General features: G+C 44.2%; 1 long non-coding RNA gene across 1 annotated transcript in view; it reads right to left on the bottom strand.

The window, feature by feature from the left end:
• The window catches only part of LOC309616074, a 32,410-nt gene extending 12,825 nt beyond the window's left edge, over positions 1-19,585 (bottom strand). The window contains exon 1 of the long non-coding RNA XR_014237258.1: positions 644-19,585. This is a non-coding gene — a long non-coding RNA (uncharacterized lncRNA). The remainder of the gene's footprint in view (positions 1-643) is intronic.
• Between the last annotated feature and the right edge of the window lie 240 nt (positions 19,586-19,825).

The following is a 19,825-nucleotide window of genomic DNA, read 5'->3' as shown; positions in this document are numbered from 1 at the left end:
TCCCGTTTCTCAGGTTTTCCACCTAAATCCTGATAACTCTCAACAGATGGCCTCCTCCCCAAATCCGCTGAGAGAAACCTACCAGGTTACTTGCTATTTTCCATTCTCCTCCACTGATTTTTGTCTTTCTTACTTGCACCCTCTTCCCCGCTTCTTTCCGTCCAGCCGGGAATCCGCCCCTCTCCAGTGGCACTCACCTCCATCCTACTGCCCACGCTGTCCCCAGCCTTCCCTCGAGGCCTGCTGTGTGCAGAGGCGGGTCCCCCACTTCAGGACTGCCTCAGTCCTCAACTTGGAATTTGACTTCTAGCCCCAAGCTTGACTAACGCGGCTTGTGAACATCATGACACTTACAAACCTCCTATGCATCTTCCCTCGCTCTTCCTCCGTTTCTTCTGTCCTTCCTTCTGGCCTTGATCTCACATCTTATACCCCCTACTGTCCAACTGCCACCGCATCACTGCACTGAGACTTCTCAGGGACCCAGATCCAAGGGACCCTTCTGTCCCCGGGGGGGAACCTTCCCCGCTGAGGCTGGGCCATCCCCCCCCTCTACCTCCAAGCCCCACATGCCTTGTCCCCCAACTGTCTCTGGGATCATCATCTCCAACGGTGTTGCTGTTGCTTCGTCTTCTTTTCCTACCTGAACCATAATATGAGTGCTCCCAAGGCAGGTTCTCATTCAGCCCATCTCTTTAGAATCACCGATGGGCACCTCCAGGGCCCTTGGGCTTGGTCCTGGAGTTGTTAATACAGTGTGGCCATGCAATCCTGCCTCAGCAAGACACATCCATAAGAAATGGGCCACTTAGGCTGCAGTGAGATGGAAGTGTCAAAACAGGGGCACAGAGAGCCCCATGGGGACATAAAACAGAGTGGTGATCGGAGGAGGGGAGAGGAGGAATTTCTTGTCTCTTAGGGGACTCTGACGGTCTTCCAGGAGCTCCAGGCAACCCACAAGGCTGGGGCAAGACTGAAAAGCCAAGAGCGGAGGGTACAAGGCAGAAGATGGGGCGTGGACAGGATCGCGATGTGTCATCGTACAGACCTTTTTAAGGAGCCGGTACTTTAGCCTGGGTCACTGAAAGGTTTTTAAGCAAAAAAGCACAATGATCACATTTTGCATTTTAGAAGTTGGACTTTGATAGCTGCATAGAAAACAGACTGGGGGCACCCAAGTGAGCAAGCAGACAAACCAGTCAAGGGGCGATTTGAAAACTTACGGTAAAGTAGGCAGGCGGTGGGGGTCATCCGGATTAGCATCGTGGAGGCCGGGAGGGGCAGATAGATTACTGGCAGGCTGGAGGCTCGCTCATCGTTTTTAACTGATCACTAGCTTAGTGATGCTCCCCAAATTGGACAGTCTTTACTGATATCTTCGGTAGAAAAATCCAAGGGTGGGTTCTGATTTGCCCACACGTGGTCCTGGGGCAGAGACGTGGGCTCTTTGATGGAACAGCCTCTTGCCTGGCTGAGCCCGGGATCAACTCCAGCAGCCAACAAGCAACGCTCGTGGCACGTGGGTGAGTAAGGACGGCTTTGGCGGCCGCCATTGGCTCATTGACCTTCCTCCTGTATTTCTGACGTTGGGACAGGTGTTGGGACATGGAAATGCAGCCGTCATGATTCCTCCCATCAGAGAGTTCACAGCCCAGAGAGAGACCCGTGTGCACACACACACACACACACACACACACGCACATGCTCATGCACACACAGAGCGCCACCATTAAACTCCAATGTGACTTGTTAACAAAAGCCATAATCCAACGTGATCTATATAATGAACAACTGCATAAACATCTGGGCCATGAAGGGAAGGGCACCTGCTCTGCTTACACCCATGGAGAAGCTCGTTCAGAGAGCTCTGACTTCAAGGAACAAGTGAGTGTTTATCAAACATGCTGCCCTTTCAGGGGCAAGTGAAATGCAGTCCCAATACCAGAAAATGCTGTAGCCCACCTCTTAGGGAGACTCAGTAGGTGGGAAATCTTCAGATACCAATGCCTCCAAACACATTACTTTTGTGAATGTGCTATTTTCTAATATTTGTAATTTTAAGACAGATCTTCATTTTAACAATATTTATTAAGTACAAGAATTCCAGGAATTTGGGGGTGGGCTTTGGGCACAGAATTCTTTCTTGCTCCTCTTCCCTTGGGGTATCCCTGTCGAGGTTGCCACCCTCGAAAACGTCTACACCTAAAAGTGAAACAAAACACTCTTTTACCAAGACCTGGGCACTCCCGTGGGTCTCCCTGAGGTCTGGTGAATGCTAACTTCGACAGTTTGGGTTAATGATTAAGCAGAGTTAGGGGAACTGAGCAAGGCTTTTTGCTTCCTACTCCTTCTTCTTTGAAACCAGACTCGGGGCAGCCCCGGCCCCATGGGGTATCGGGGGAGCTGGTGCTGGGAGACCGGCTCCATCTGGTGAAGGCAGGTCTCATCATCCGTAAAGGCCGAGGGATCGGGATCGGGCCACTCCCCCAAGTGACTTTAGGGAAAAGAGGAAGCAGAGGAGCGGCTGGTGGGTGCTGGGTGCTGCCCTTAGGGTGCAGCGACCCTGCTCAGCAGTAGAGCCAGGCCAAGGGTCTCACCCATCAGATACAGCTTCATCCAAGTGTGGCATGTGGTTGGGTGGCTCAGAGGGTGTGTGTGTGTGTGTGTGTGTGTGTGTGTGTGTGTGTGATAAACAGAGCTAGACAGAGAGAAAGAGAGAACTCAGAGCTCAGGTTCCCTCCACTGGTGAGACCCAGAGAAGGAGCCCCAGCTTCAGATCACACTATGGTCAGGATGAGGGGATAAGGAGGTCAACACGAGAGCTGGATGTTCTCTAAACACGTTATTCTGCCCTCAGGGAGCTTACAATCGAGACAGGAGCAGCATTTGTTCCACTAAACTGATCGCTCATAATACAAAGTTGCCTTAGACACGAGTTGGATGGAGTGAGGACCCTGAGCCGGTGTCTGGAGAAGATCCTGTAGTGGAAGCAAGATGTTACTTCAAACATGAAAGCTGATTCTGTCTCCATAAACAGAGAGGAAGGCATTTTAGAGGGGTGAGCCTAAAGCAATATTAAAAGTTCAATTTCTTACCTGGTTCCTCAATCGATTCTTTGTCAAGTTGTGACAACGACCAGGTAGCCTGATAATTTCATGTAGGACACTTGTTCCTGTTTTAGAGACAAAAACATAGATTTTACAGAAGCAACCAGGGAACAGACCTTCACCAAATGCCACTCCTCCTCCATTCAGTGTTCTGTGGTTTAGAACCCGTGCTGATAGATCCTGTTGGCTGTTGCACAAACAATGAATAGTTTTCTTGTCTTTGACCACTTTAGTTTCTGAAGGTAAAGCTGGAATTAGAAACGTTAAAATAAAAATTCCCCAGGCAGAGTGTTGTTAGGAGATTGAAAATCCTAAGAGATCTCATCACAAGGAGACACCATTTCCTTTCCTTTTTATTGTACGTACAGATGAGAAGATAGATATTAGCCGAGTGTATTGTGGTCATCATTACACAGTATATGTAAATCAAACTATCGTGCTGGAGGCTTAATCTTCTACAGTGATGTATGTTGATTATTTCTCAATGAAACTGAAAAAAAATTGCCCAGGCGTTGGAGGAATCAGACTTGGGGTCGGGGGGACATACCTGTCGTATGAAGTTGTATCTCCTTGTCCTTTTTCCCTGTTGATGGGTAGAGCCTGGGTGTGTTGAGTTGTATCATAAAAAACCCAGAGCATTACTACAGACACACCACATGGGGAGCAAGTCTTGTCCGTTGTGAGATTCCACACATGGCCTTGGGTATTGTCCTAACCTCAGAGCAAAGTGTGTGGAATTAAGGAAACTGGTCTTCATCACCGTCCCCCAGCATTCCACCCTCAAGGTCAACATTTCCATTTTACAGACGAGAAGAAGCCCAAGGTTTCTTGGAAATTCACCAAGTAGTAGCTGAGTGTGTTCTTTAAGCTCCATCTTTTCCTATTTCCAGGTCCAGCTCCAGGAGGATGTGGCACCTGGGAGCCGAGTCAATCCCATTTAGCTTTGCCCATTCGTCCCTCTTAAGTGTCCTCTGTTCCCTGACTTAGGTACCCAGGTATTTTATGTTAAGACATTTACATCTTAATGGAGCTATGGAAAGAGCACTTTCCCAGAATCCAGATACTAATTAAACAATGGTCCAGAAGTCATTAGACCTCTTTCAGCCTCTGTGTCTCCATCTGTGTGCATCGGGAATGACAATATTTACCCCAGCATGGAAATATGGTGACGTGCAGGTAATTTCAGGATATGAATTGCTTACATGCATTTGCTTACGCATCAAACCCTATTTACTGAGGGTCTAGGATGGACCAGGAACAATGATGTGAACATAACAGGTTCCCTTCCTCTCTCACGGAGTCTGAAGTTAAAGAAACGAGGGGCAGACCCTGCATTGAAGCAGACTGAAAACAACCACGTGTGAATGGGGCACGAGGAGGAAGGTTAGCACCAACGTCCTGTTTGATTTTCAGTATCAGGCTAGTCTTTGAGAAAGTTACCTTCCAGCTGAGATCCAAAGGAGGGGAGGGGTTTGGATCAATCCAAATCAAGGGAGGGAGATGGCGCATTCCAGAGAAATGGGCAATGTGTGTGGTCCAAGCCAAGTGTGAAGGGCCAGTGTGGGGGTGGGGATACTGTGTGTCCTACAGGCCCACCTGGAGAATATGGGTTTCATTTATTATTTTTTTATTCATGTGCACATCTCCCTTTAGTTATTTATCTATTTATTGAAGCATTATTGACTTACAATATTATATTAGTTTCAGGTGTACAGCCTAGTGATTGTGTTTTTATAGATTGTATTCTATTTAAAGTCGTTACAAAATAATGTCTATATTTCCCTGTGCTATACAATATATCCTTGTGGCTTATTTATTTTATACATAGTAGTTTGTATCTCTTAGTCCCCTACCCCTAATTTGCCCCCTCCCCTCGCCTCTCCCTACTGGTTACCACTAGTATAATACTAGGTAACACTTCCTACTTTTTTAACTTAATTTTTATTTTATATTGGAGTAGAGTTGATTTACAACGTTGTGTTAGTTTCCGCTGTACAGTGATACATATATACATATATCTATTCTTTTTCAGATTCTTTTCTCATATAGGTCATTACAGAATATTGAGTAGAGTTCCCTGTGCTGTACAGTAGGCCCTTGTTGGTTATCTATTTTATATATAGTAGTGTGCATATGTTCATCCCAAACTCCTAATTTATCCCTCCACCCCCTTTCCCCTTTGGTAACCATAAGTTTGTTTTCAGTCTGTGGGTCTGTTTCTGTTTTGTAAATAAGTTCATTTGCATCCTTTTTTTAGATTCTACCTATAAGTGGGTTTCATGTTAAAGGCGAATGGAAACCTCTCAGTGATCCCGTCCAGTATTACCTTGTCTCTCCAGCTAGACTGTAAACTCCGTGAGGCTGCAGACCGAGATGAACATGCCTTCGTCTTTCTAACGGCAACAGATACTGTGATTTGTCAACTAAACATTTGCTAACCAGAGTGTCCTAAGTTACAGAGATGGCAAAAGTGCTTTATGAGGTGTTTTTCTCAAGCTTTGCAACAACTTGAAAGGCCCTTGAGCTGCAGGAAGAAGAGAAAGTTAACTTTGTTCCGTCAAACTAGGTATGTTTTAAAATTAGAGGCAAATACTTCACCCAATATAGTCTGTGTGTATATTTGAGTAACAACGAACAACTCCCCAGAACACATTTCCTTCCTTTTGAAGTGTTTCAGATTTGTTTTTTCTTGTTCCCTTCGGGCTTTTCAGGATATTACAATGATGCTGGTGAATGTTTCCCGTAGCTCTTGGCTGTCATATCACAGAAGGAAAAACAAATAGAAAGACCTCAGGGTAATTGTCTCTGTGTCCTGGACGGGGAGCAGGTCATTCTGGAAACTTTCCCTCCTGGTCCCGCAGACACCAGACCCGGCCCTGAGTGTTTCATCTCGTGGCATGGTAGTTTCTCCATGCTCTCAGCTGAGTCTGTTTTTCTCTATCTTTTTAAAAAAAATTTTATTGAGGTCTAGTTGATTTACAAAGTTGTGTTAATTTTTTCTGTACAGCAAAGTGACAATTATACATGTATATTCTTTTTCGTATTATTTTCCATTATGGTTTATCACAGGATATTGAATATCGTTCCCTGTGTTATACAGTAGGACCTTGTTGTTTATCCCTTCTGTATATAATAGTTTGCATCTGCTAATCTCAAATTCCCAATCTTTCCCTCCCCCATGTTTTTCTCGATTTTGAGTAAAAAAGGATAAGTGTTTTGTTTTACTTTCATGGAAGTCCGCACCCTCATGGAGAAATGCCTTATTCTAAGAATTGTCTTTAGTGTTAGCATTTGGGGCAGTAGAGTGGTACAAGAGAAAGTGAACTTCTTATGGTACTAGAAATTCAGTGGATACCTGGAGCCGTGTGTTGGGGAGAGCATGGGAAATATTCATTTGATAAATATGAATCTTTTGGGGTTAGCAGATGCAAACTATTATATTCAGGATGGATAAACAACAAGGTCCTACTGTAGAGCACAGGGAACTATATTCAGTATCCTGTGATAAACCATAAAGGAAAAGAATATAAAAAAAGAATATATATGTATAACTGAATCACTTTGCTGTGCAGCAGCAATGAACACAACACTGTGAATCAACTATACTTCAGTAAAATAAGAAAATATGAATCGAATGGTAGTGAGAGCGTAGCAGTGGGCAAAACGCTGTCCGTTCCTGGCGGGGGTCCACCTCCGTCTGTGGATGCTGGGATGGATGGGAACAGGTGTGAGCATCTCTGACTGTTCCCACCTGTCAGGTGTGAAGCAGGGAGGACCAGGGGGCTTCTCCCCAGGACGTTACCACCAACGATGTGGCATGAGGGTCACTTACAGGCCACATTCCACCACGTGTCAAATCTTCACTATCAAGTAGCCACAGAAGCCGTGATACACCTTTTCTGTGCTTTGAGTGAAGCCCCCCACGCTGTCTTCTTTGATTCCAATGTGTATTTTTGTGAAGGGAAACATGCAACAGCATTTGGATGAGGGGATAAGCCAGCCTGTGATCTTCAAATGTTTTTCCCTCACCCCTTAAAGTAATTTGGAAAAGCTATGGGTGTACCTCCTCCCACATTTAAGTTGGAAATGAGAATGTTCTCACGTGTTGTTGTCAGGATGAACTTTCCCTTATAATATGTATGGAGGTCTATTTGTTCTAAACGTAGATTTGTTCAAACCTTGGAGTGGAAGATTTTTCTCATCACATTCATGTAAAGTGATTATCACACCATCTAACAGAATAAGCCAGTTCTCAAGGTCAACCTGATTTGCTAAAGTAGACTTAATTTTTGCCAGAAAAAGGCTGACTTGATTTTTTTACTTAGCTAAGAATGTCCCCATGGCAACCATGTCCATTCTGAGTTCCATCCTGGGGGGAGTTGGTAGGTAGATGCAGAGGCATTGGAACTGCCCTGAGGTTGTCACCCACCTACATGGCATAAGGCGCTGATGTACTCGGTATGTCTTTCCTAAGCTTTCTGGGCTTGTTGTCAAAAGACTATGATTGTTCTGTTGTCCCTTTGTTCAGTGCTCAGAGGATTTTTGGTCTTACCTTGACCCCAGTCCAGTTAGAATGGGTATGTATGAGTATCTTTGGTAAAGTGGGAGATGACAAATGTGAAGAGGGGATTGTGGAGGGGCTGATGTTGCAAGCTAAAGGAAAGAGAATCTCTGCAAAGTAAGGATCTGAAAATGATTCCATTATAATCATTCCTCCCTACCTCCTACCTAAAAATCTCATACACCCGGGGAAACACGCCCTCCCAGTCTGAAGACTGCTGGCCAATGATGGCTCTGCTGTAGGTAATAACAAAGCACCTTCATAAATGACCAGATGTGTTGAGTGCACTGGGGGGCAGGGACTAGAAAAACAATAGAGGTGAGTTTGATTTTTGATGTTATTTTGATCTGTGACTTTTGACGTTGGAGTGGAGATGTTCTGTGAGCACTTGGATGTTGAGGTGAGCCCTAGCCCCACGTGCCTGTCTTCCTGCTCGCCTCCATGGGTGACCTGCCGCTCCTCTCTGAGACAGTCCTTCTCCTTGCATATTCCATCTCGTCCTCTCCTTTTACTCAGAGCTGTCTCTCCAGCAGTTTCCACCATCTTCCTCATCAGTCTCTTCCTCTGCATCAATCCCATCACGTAAACGTTAGAGGAAAGGCAGGCTCTCCAAAGACCACCCACTCTGGAAACCAAAAGACTTGAAAATGAATACAACTTGGTTATCAGTTTCTAGAAGGAGTGAATTTGTCCTTCTCTATGTCATTTTCGCAGTTTGTAGAGTAGGATGCTCTTGACTTCTTACTGCTTCCAGAGGATATTAAGCTGAAAGAGCGTGATACTGGGTACTCTTTCCCTCGCTGACTTAAATTGTTTGCCAATTTCTCCTTTTTTATGTGTCTTGAGTTCTCACCCCTATCGAATGACTATGACCAAGCACAGTTTTAATCAGAATATTTTCAAAAAATAAACGTAAAGACTTATGATGTCAGCAGTCCATTTCAACCTTGTTTGCTAGCCATTCAAGAGCCCCTGCAAGTCCATCTCAAACCCCATTACTGCCTTATCGGACAGATGACGTGATTTATATTCCATGTGGGGTAAATAAATGATACTTCGCTAATTACCTGAGGCTACTTCCTCTTTGTCCTTTTCTTCCAACCATTTTGTACACCTGGGTTACCTTTTCTCTTCTCATCTATTTCTGTCACAATTTTCCCACCCTTTCAACTACAACACAAGTGCCAACTTCTTCTGTGGGACCTTTCCGAATCCCTGTCCTTCTGAACCATTATTGATGATATTTCTACTTACATTGTTTTTAAGACACTCAGCACAATCTTATTTGTGTTGGAATTATCTGGGTGTTTCTACAGATCAGATTCTGTATATGAACGAGGCCAAAGCATGAAACCTTACATACAGGAAAACTAAAAAGCGTTTGAAGGGCGGACGGATTAAACGAATGAGAAAATTGCTCCTCCCATGTTCCCTGGCATAGTTGCCCGTACACAGGTTCACCGAGGCCTCTGCTGGGACATGATCACCTAAGGGAAATTCGGGGCTCATTCTGTATGGGCGTAGCATCACGCACTTAGATGTACATTTATTGAAGAGTAGGTTTCAATAATATTACAATGAGCCATAATTTTTCTTCTGAACACTGACTTACAAAATGGAAAGCTTTTATTTTTTGAATGTATATCAAGATAGACAAAAAGCCTTTTAACTGTTTGTTTGTTTTTTTAAAAAAACAAAACAAAAACAAAAAACAAAACCATCTTTTCAAAAACTGTGTCAAGAGTTCAAATGATGGCCTGGAGGAAAGACATCATAAGGACTCATGGTTACCCAAGTTGACACCTGAAGTTTCAGGGCCACTGTTTAAAAGCAGATTGGCCTTGTTCTTACCACTTAAGAGCAAAAAGCACTCATCAAAAACATACTGAAAAGATACGAAATGTTCAGTCACTGGAAATCATCTTTTCCGTGAAAAAATAAAATAAAAGCTTAAGAGTAAATGTATTCCTCATCTCAGAAACTAGAAATCCAGCTTCAAATACACACAGTGGTTTCAAGCTCTACTGAGCCAGAGTCATCCCATTAATTATGGATGACATTAGGTTTTAAACAAATACAAATTGTTTTGCCCTCACCTTAGAACCTCCTGAAGCAAATGTTTTATTCCCAGTGAGAATCGCTTTGCAGAGGTCAGGTCCTTGAATTATTAGAAAAGCTGCAGGGATAGGATGCCATCCAAAAATATAATGTTGTCTTGTTGATACCTGGCTTTTACTGTGCTGTGTTCTGTTATTTATGGGAGGGGGCAGAGGAAGGACACGTTCCTCTGTCCGGTTACTGAAGATGACTCAATAGGCAGGATGAAGGATTATGATGGGAAAATGTCATCTCCAGGCCAAAGATTGCACAATTCTGACATTTTCCCCTAACCTGGGCTCATGGCAGACATCACTGAGGGGTGAAAGCTTCTCCACTCAGCTCGAACACAATTTAAGAATTTGTTAATGCCAATGCTAGGGTTTGTCATAGTTACAGTGACTATGTTGAAAAACAAACAAACAAAAAAAGAGTTTGTTAAGACATAGAACTCCAGTTAGCCACAAGCCACTGATGGGAGAAGCTGATCTGCATCTCAGTTATAGCTAATCAAAGTCAGTAAGTCTTTCTTCTGGGTAATCATGGACTTGAATGAGTTGGTCTGGTCTGGTCTATTCTATTCTCCCTTGAAGAGTCAAATGTTTTGAAGCCTTTTTTAGACCTTCCTTTATGGACTGATGTGTGGTGTGTAGACAGTGAGACTCAGGTCTACACTTTTCTACAACCAAGTGTCCTTTATCTACAGGCTAACTGTTCAGCGTGCTTCTGTAATATCAAAATGAAGGTGGTGCCCCGTGGGAAGGAAGGCACTTTCTCTGCAAGAATGTGTTTTTCAGCCATGGTTCACATGACAAGCCACAAGATCAGAAGCTTTGTCTGTGGATGCAGGTGGGTTCAGCTGAAGTGGCTTCTGGTTTCACACCTTGTCACCCACTTTGGGTCTTCTCCACCTGGCTCACAAATCTCTCTCAATCATCTCTAGACTGAGAACCTGGTTTAATGAAAAGGGATACTGGATCGGAATCCAAATTCCTAGATTCAAATCCAGTGTTTATTTGTCTTTTAAACAAATATCTATAGTTTGGGATTGACATATACACACGCTGTATTTAAAATAGATAACCAACAGGGACCTACTTTATAGCACAGGGAACTCTGTTCGATATTCTGTAATAAGCTGAATGGGAAAAGAATTTGAAAAAGAATCGATATATATATGTATCGCTGAATCACTTTGCAGTACACCTGAAACTAACACAACATTGTAAATCAACTACAGTCCAACTTAAAATAAAAATTATAAAACAACACAGAAGTCTATTGAGAGCTTACGCTGTTTTAGACACTGAACTTTAGCTTTTTACACTCGTTATGTCATCTAACTTCACATCATCCCTAAAGCAGATTCACAAATTATCCATATTTATTACAGTGGAATGAAGGAAAAGAACCTAAGCAGAATGTCACACAGAGAAAATACCGAAGCTATGATTTGAGCCTAGTTCTACCCAAATCTGGAGACAACACTTTCAATCAAGATACTAGATTGCCCCTTTCCAGCCGTGTGACCTCAGACAAATTAAGCAACACCTCAGACCCACGGTCTTCCCATCTGAGTTTCAGTTTTCTCATGTGAAAAAATGAGGGTGAGAATAACAACCTCAGGGCATTATTGTGTTTGTCAAAAGAGATATGATATTTCTTTATGAGCATCAGTGACCTGTGAGAAGTTTATTTGCTACATTTTATAAAGTTTATTTACCTATGAGAAGTTCATTTGCTGTGTTTTATAAAGGAGAGCACAATTCAGAAGTAGGGAAATGGTGGGAAATAACAAAGCCACATAGGTGGGAGGGAGGAGGCCTATTTTTCTCCACGATTTTTAGCGGCCAAGTCAATTGTGAATATGTGGCTTGTAGTAGGATAAGAATAAACAGCAACAAGTAAACATCCAGGCTGGTAGAACACATCTTCTTCTCCTATTTATACACAAGTGGAATTTCTCTTATGGGTCCCCAAAAATGGTAGGTGTGAAATTATGGGGATTTACACCTTAAAGAGCTTAAATAATACATTTTAGGAAGGTGGGTCTTAAAATGTCCATCCATGCAGTTCCGTGAAAAGCCAAAGCAATGTGGTCCAGGGGGAGAGCCCTCTGATGGTGTGGCTTGATTCGAGTAGGAAACTAAAGCTATAGATTTCCCAGCATCTCAGGGGAGTGGGTTAAGGGTCATTGCCCGTTCTTCTTCACCTGGTGGATGAGAACTTGGTGGGCAGAGGTGAACCCTGACAGCTGAACTCAGAGCCAGAACACAAAGAGTTTGGAGACGCTGACAGAGCTCCCAGCCTGACCCACAGCTGCAAAGATGATCTACTGAAATAGTGGGATTGCATTCCCCAGGGGCCAACTTGAGATGGGCATGGAGATTGACCACCAGCTGATTTCAGGCACAAAAGAAAGCTGAGGATAAACAAAGATGAGGCTCCCACAGCAGAGGCTGTCACTCTTTCCTAGGATCTTCCATAATCTGTGGGCTAGTTGGGCTTCCTGACTAATTAACTATTCATTCAACAATTCCACCAATATTCATTGAGTCCACTTTGTCCTGGGAACCATGCTAAGTGCTTGGTTATGAATCATCCCTAACTTTAAGGAGCTTTTCCTCTTGCAAAGAAGCTGGACAGACTGTGTAATCATACAAGACCAGGAAAGACAGTAAGCCAGGGAGTAGAGGGCTAAAGATGCTCTCACAGGGCAAAATCATTTTAAAACGAGACTCAAGGATGAGTAAGCGTTCTCCAAGCGAAGGCAGTGCTGCATGGCCGACAGAAGGCTGGGGGAGTGTTCTACCTTTGTGGAGGGGAAAGAATCCTACTACGCCCTACGCCGGGAAGATGCAGGGGTGGGAAAAGTGATGAACAGCACAGAGAAATTCAGGAAGGGAAAAGAAGAAGAGTATAAGGAAAGAAACAGTAAATAAGGTAATTGATATGTTGGTATTACTCCCTTTTATAAAAAATAATGGAAGTGATTTGAAATACCTTATTAAAAGATAAAAACTCGGATTACGTACACAAAAAAGTAAACGCCAATCATGGGCCACTAAGTCTAAAAATAGGTAAATGCAAAACACATACATGGGCGAATGCAAAGAGGAAGGCAGGATGGCAGGAAGGGAGGAAGAAAGAAAAGAAGCTGCATAAATATTATTCAGTTAAGGTATTTCAACGTACACGTGAAAAGAAAAAAGAATCATAGATTTGAAAAATGCAAATACAACATGGAGCTAAAATGTCATAGACTTTCCAAATACCAGGAATGTTGGCTTCTTTCCTCTAGCCTGCCAGGTGAAGCAACCAACTTCAACTCTGCTTGGAAATCAGATGCGATGCTTTGGATTTTGGTCGTGTTGCTGCTCAGCTGGGTCTGTGGTCTACAGCTTGGAGTGTTTCTGTCCAATGCCTATCAATCTGCAGATCGAGAAGATAATTTAAGACAGAGATGAGTGAAGATGCTTTTAAAGAGTACAATGGAGTCAAAAGTCTTCTATGCTCATTGCAGCCACAGGATTTAGAAATGTTTTGGGGACTCAAGTGGGGAGCCAGGCAAGCTGGTTTGAGGGGCACCATGCCTTCTCCGGAGGCACACTTTGATTACTGTAGGTATATTCAACTAACTGGTAGCCTTGAAACCATGTGGACGCAGGATGGAGTTTGTGTGTGAAAGACGGATGCTTGAATCAAGCTGCTATGATTCATGCTGGGAGCATGACGGTGACTCAGGGTAAAAGGTGAAAGAGCAGGCACGACGTGGGCGGGATCGATTTGTCACCCACTTTCCAGCTCACTCTCTTCTATTCCAACACGCTTGTACACACAACCCCTAAGGCATGACTCCTAGCTTGTTGACAGGGAGCAGAGCTCAGGATGGTCAAGGCTTCATGCTGGATTTCTCTAGGTGAAGAGATTGTCTTCCGAACAGATAGTAAGTAACCAAGCTGAGCAACTGATCAAGGCAGTTGATCAATTTCATTCCACTGGGACATAAACCTGGGATGCACTCTTCTGGGGGGAGGAAAAGCAGCCAGGAGATCCCAACACTTGGCTTCACAGCCAGAATCTGGCACCACGTGGATGGTCTGGCTTTCATCACCTGCTATCCTGCAGTTACAGATGTAGGGCAAGGTGTCCACGCTGGTCCTTTTGTAAGAAAAGCAGAGAATCACGGTGATGCTATCAAGTGTTTGCTTTGTATCCTTTCAGGGTTCCGGTGGGTGTGCATTTACCGAGGGCACTGGAAGGACACAGGTAAAGGTCTCCGAGCCAAGAACAGAGATGTGTACCAACACTTCCACCCAAGACAGGCAGCTTTGAAGGAGTCCAGAAACTTGTCTCTTTTCATGCCCCGTCTTAAAGCTCTTCCATGGCCTCGCAATGATCTTAAAAGTAATGAGGTGAACGAGAAAGGTTTCACAGCATCAGCTCGAGGACCAGTTTGAAACTAAGGGGACCCCGGGCCTGTGTGCTCGGCTGAGGGCCCACGTGGCTCTGAGGAACAGCCCAGCGTGAGGACAGCGGGTCTACAAGACACCATCAGGGTGGGCACAGCTCCCCGCCTTGGTCTCTTCTAACCCCATGGTCCTCTTAGCTGCCCGTGCAGTCCTACTCACTGGTTTTCCATGGCCCTTGCTGCCTCAGGAACTTGGAAAACTCTATTCCTTCCCACCTGGCTGACTTCACCATCTCCTACATCCCCAGCGGCTGTGAACTCTAGTCACCTTTCAAGACAGCTAAACCGTCTCCAACTTGGAGAGGCTTTTCTTGACCTGTGTCCCCCTGGATTGAATGGTAATAAGCACTCAACCAGTTATAACAACACAGTTATATACAAACAAGTGTGATTATGTGTTTGCCTCTCCGGCTAGCCTGAAATCACCGTGAGGGAGACACTGACTTTATTCCTAGCTGAATTCCCCAAAGAGCCTAAACCTGTATGTAATAGACATGTGCATAGGGGTAACATCAATGAGTCAATGCAGTTCACGCACTGCTGTACTTCAAAGGCTTTCTAGCCTCCCTTTACGGGTTGAGTTTCGTTACCCAAAAAGATATGCTGAAATTCTAACCCCCAGTACCTGTGAATGCGAGCTTATTTGGAAATAGGGTCTTTGCAGATGTAATCAGGTTCGGATGGGGTCAACAGGATGGGCCCTATTCCATTATGGCTGTGCCCTTCTAGGAGGAGAGAAGGCCATGTGAAGACAGACCCACAGGGAGAAGGCTTCCGTGATGACAGAGGGAGGGTTTGGAGGGATGCTTGGCTCAGAGCTGGGAGCCAAGAGACACTGAGGCTCCACGGCCACCACCAGCAGCTGGAAGAGGCCAGGATGGATTCCACCCAGAGTCCAGAGGGAGCGCGGCCCTGCAGACACCTTGATCTGGGACTTCTGGACTCCAGAACTGTTAGACAATACATTTCCGTTGCTTTAAGCCACCCAGTTGGTGGCACTTTGTTGCAATCGCCCTAGGACACTAAATACACCTCCCAGTGTGTACAAGGAAAATCTGACCTGGGTCTGATAAAAAGTTCCTCCAAGTCAGAGAGAAACTGCATTGAACAGCGAATGCAAAAGTGACTCTTAATTTTCTTATAATGTTGGAAAAGGCTTTCAGAGACTTAATCTGTAAAGAATTCCAAGAAGTCGATAGTGCAAGTATTTCAGTTTCCTTCAAAATGTTCCTGTTGGTGTGGAGGGAAAAAAAGACATGATCACAGCTTTGAAATTTCCAGGAAATTTCCTTTTCTAAATGCCATTTGTTTTGGAAGTCATGCAAAGACAGAGGGCGTTTAAGTGTTAATGTATGTTCTGAAAACGGTCACTTATTAACAAGAATGCCCTTGGAAAAAGTGATTTAACATCTCTGTGCTTCCATTTCATCTCAGGTAAATGGAAATAATCAACCCTCTTTACAGTTTATTAGCATCAAATGACATAATGCGTGAAGAGTTCTCAGAATAACGCACAATACAGAGTAGATACACGCTATTGTTTTCTCTTTACTCATATCACTAAGCATGTTACTCCGGAATCTAGTTCAAAATTTATTGATTTTTCCTCCTGTTTTGTTTTTGGATGTTTTATCCCGTGATTTGATTTTCTTACTTAAAGCTAACATCCTAGCTGGATTCCTGAAGGGACTATTAACTTTTGTTTTCCGATCGGTACCCCTTTTGCATTCTGTTTAATCCATCACTCTTAGCAGCCATATGCTTCCCCCAAAGAAAGGCAATTTTAATTAAAAAATAGAATTTTTTTCCTGGCTCCTTGCAGAGCAAATGAGGAGGGAGGACAGACTGCAGTACTAAGGAGGCACCTGTGAGGGAGGGCGCCTGAGACAGCTTTGACAAGAAATAGAGACTCAGAGGTCTCTGACCCATCGTAGAGAAGGAGCCTGAAAGGTACCAGCGAGCGGCCGGTTGGCATGCATCCTGCGGCAGGGCTCTGCTTCCCGGGATGGCACACAAACCTTTGAAGGCTGCGCTGATTCCTTCCTGAAGGTGTTCCCTGGGCCAGCATGGACCACCCCTCACATCCTCTTCGGCTCCAGCCCTCTCAGGGGTCCAGCCCAACCCAGACTAGGGCTCTCTGAGATGCGCCTCTGGCTGCTGGGTACCGGGCCTCTGGGGGACAAGGCTGGGTGCCCCTGTCTGCCCGACAAGTTTCCCGCAAGCCGAGACTCAGGCTGAAACCCAACAAAAGAGGAGAAAGCAAAGGACTTTTGAGCTCCACTGGGGCGTGAAGCACTTGGCAATAGGAAACAATGATTTTTTTTCCAGCACGGCTTGTTCAGTTTCTTCTGGAGGATAATAAGTCCCTGAATATTCATCGGTAACCTTTTCTAGGGCTGTGCCGGGTGCTTATTCATGCTCTGGTGTGGGTGCTGGTGACTCACGGTGCCTGTTCCCGGCTATTGATTCTCTTCCGTGAACACCCACCCCTCACTTGTGCTTCCGATGGTTCTCCATGGAAGCCTTTGTTTGCTGTTGTTGTTGTATCATTTCTTTAGGACTTTGAAAGGACACGTGCCCCACTCCCACCCCCGCACCGGCACCTCGGATTCTGCAGCCCTTGGCCAAGGAGAAGCCACCAGTGTTTCCAAGGGGACCTAGTTGTTACAGCTTCCGGCCTCTGCACTCACTGGTGGCCAGCAGAATCTTGCCCTCTCCTCCTCCCCAAACAGTCCAAATCCCAATTCCCCAGACCCTGTGACTCCATCACCTTACACGGCAAAAGGGTGTCTGCCGATGTGCATAGTTCAGGATCTTAAGATGGGGAGATGAGGCTGGGTTATCTGCTTGGGCTCAAGGTGACCACAAGGGTCCTTACAGGGAAGGAGAGAGACAGGAGATTCAGCGTTAAATGATGCAATGTGAAAAGCTGACCATCGCAGGCCTTGAAGAAGGAGGAAGGCGCCAGGAGCCAAGGAACACAGCAGCCTCTGGAAGCTGGAAAAGGCAAGGAAATGGCCTGTCCCCTGGAGCCTCCAGAAGGGACCAGCCCTGCAGACAGTGAGACACATTGCTGACTTCTAACCTTTAAGAGGGTGAGCTTTGCTCAATGTCAAGAAGGCAACATGTACTTGGTAGAGAAGAGGGAAGAATGGAGCTGAGATTGGCTCAGGGAGAAAATTACAACATTTAAGGGGGAAAAGTTTTTCCATGGTTCCAGCTCTGCACGATTTCATCCCTCATCATCTTCTAGCGCCTTCATTCTAGAATTCCTCATGTCATCTTTCCTCTTCTTATTCCTAGCAATCATTTAGCAGGAAATAAAGCATCTGTAGACCCCTTAGAAGAAAAGGATAATCAAGCAAAATTTAGCAACATGGAGAAATCTTGAAACACTGCATTGAGTGGAAAAACAAAACAGGGTTTGTAGCACAACATTATTTGTGTAGTTTAAGATCACATTTATACTGTATGTCTTTCAAGGGTACATTTGCATCCAAGGACATTGAATAGACACATTTAAGTTGGTGCCTGGTATGGAAAGGATTGTGCCCGTGATAAACAATGAAGAGGAAAATGATGAAACAGAATAAAACAGGAGGCTCCGTGGATAGACCAGTAATTACAGTGTGCTGTGACACCCTCACCTCTCTTCACTGGTGGGAAAAAGAGAGAGAGAACTAAAACAAAAAGAAAATTTCACAATTCTCTTAACCCAATGTCTGTTTTATTTTTTTAATGTATTATTATTTATTATTATTATTTAATTTTTGGCCACACCATGCAACACGTGGGATTTTAGTTCCCCAACCAGGGATGGAAACCACGCCCCCTGCAACGGAAGCACGGAGTCTTAACCAGTGGACTGTCAGGGAAGTCCCCTAGTCTCTGATTTAAACACATGCATCCTATCATGTCCAGAACCAGCTGGGTTTCAGCCATTCTATAGGAACTAGGAGCTAAAGGGAATCTGTCAAAACCCCTCCTTTCCAGAAGAGCAGAGGTTTGCAAGGAGATCAGCTGAGAGAAGGGGGAGTGGATCAGGTTTTCTAAAATGTCCTCATGCTGAATAAATCACACACACACACACACACACACACACATCCCACCCCAGAACTCTCTAAGGGTTAGAAAAAATATGAATAAAATGAAACCAGAGCTGGCTGAAGGCAAGTGTAAAAGCTAATACGCCAAAGTCTGGGGACAAATGACAACCCTGGCAACCTCGCTTTGGGGACGGATGTGGCCATTTCCGGATGGGACCTTGGGTATGCTTGCAAAGTCCTGTAGTTGAAGTCAAGCCTTCTACGCAAAACTAGGACAATTGAAGGAACTATAGCTTCAGAGGAATGGTGGGTGAAAAAAACCTGACTGCCTGCAATGGAACTAAGAACATCTCTAACTTTGTCCATTTCCGAAGGGAAAAATCATCTCCTCTGAGAACATGGGATCCTGAGCTTGGCCTCACGTGGATCTGGAGTTCAGCTCTACTGGGCACCACTTGTGCTCGAGGAAGCCCCAGGCTAAGGCACCACAGGGACATTTCCAGTGGCATGCAGTATATTTTAAGGCAAATCCTCTCTGGAGAAAAGAATCCTCAATCCCGGACCCCAGGGATTTCCATATACCACATTTGGCCAAAATATTAACTCACAACAAAATCAAATCACCATACCTTAAGGACACATGAGGAAGAATAAGCAGAAGCCATAAGTGACTCATCTCAATTCACAAAGACTTCACATACCATAAGGATCAGACACACATATAAAATGACCAAGAAACAAGAATCCGAGGGAGGGAAAAAAAGAAGAGCTGATAACTGAGAATTCTTCAGAACTGATTAAAAGAAACGAAACCAAAGGTACACACTAGAAAAAAAAAGTTAAATAACATCTTTAAAGGAGTGAGAAAAACAAACATCAGTCTAGGTTCCTGTATGTGATGAAATGATGTCTCAAGATCAAGAGTGAAATAATAATACTTTTTAGAAAAACAAAAACTGAAGAGCTTATAACCCCAGATCTTTCCTAAAGGGACTATGGCAGGATCGACTTCAGAGAGAATGAGAAGCATCTCAGAGGAGAGTGTGAGGAGGAAGGGCCCTCGGGGCACGTGGGAAAGTCTAACCATCATTGGCTTGTGGGATGATAATTGAAATGTCTAACTTATTGGGGTAACATCAGTACTTTGAGATCAGATGGCCAACAACAGCAGGTAAGCCAGGTGGGGATGGTAAGAGTTTCCTAAGTTCTCTGCCTTGTTCATGAGAAGAGTAGATATATTGAATTAACTTTAGACATATTTTAAGTGAATATCTGTACATACATATACATACATATATATATATATATATATATATATATAAATCTATAAAACAAATGAAAAAAGAAATAAAACAGAAAGCAGAGTGACAAAGAGAAAGTACAAAATGAGATGGTGGAAATAAATCCAAATATATTAGTAATTGGAACGAATAAATTTGCTAGGTAAACGAGATTTCCAGAGGGAATTTTAAAAATCAAATTATGTGTTCTTTGCAAGAGATATGCCTAAAGCATAAGAACATAGAAACGCTCAGGTAATTAA

This window comes from Balaenoptera borealis (assembly GCF_965194805.1).
Source record: "Balaenoptera borealis genome assembly, chromosome: 18".
Classification (NCBI taxonomy): Eukaryota; Metazoa; Chordata; class Mammalia; order Artiodactyla; family Balaenopteridae; genus Balaenoptera; species Balaenoptera borealis.
The sequence above is the reverse complement of the archived record's forward strand: the minus strand, read 5'-3'. Positions and strand labels throughout refer to the sequence as shown.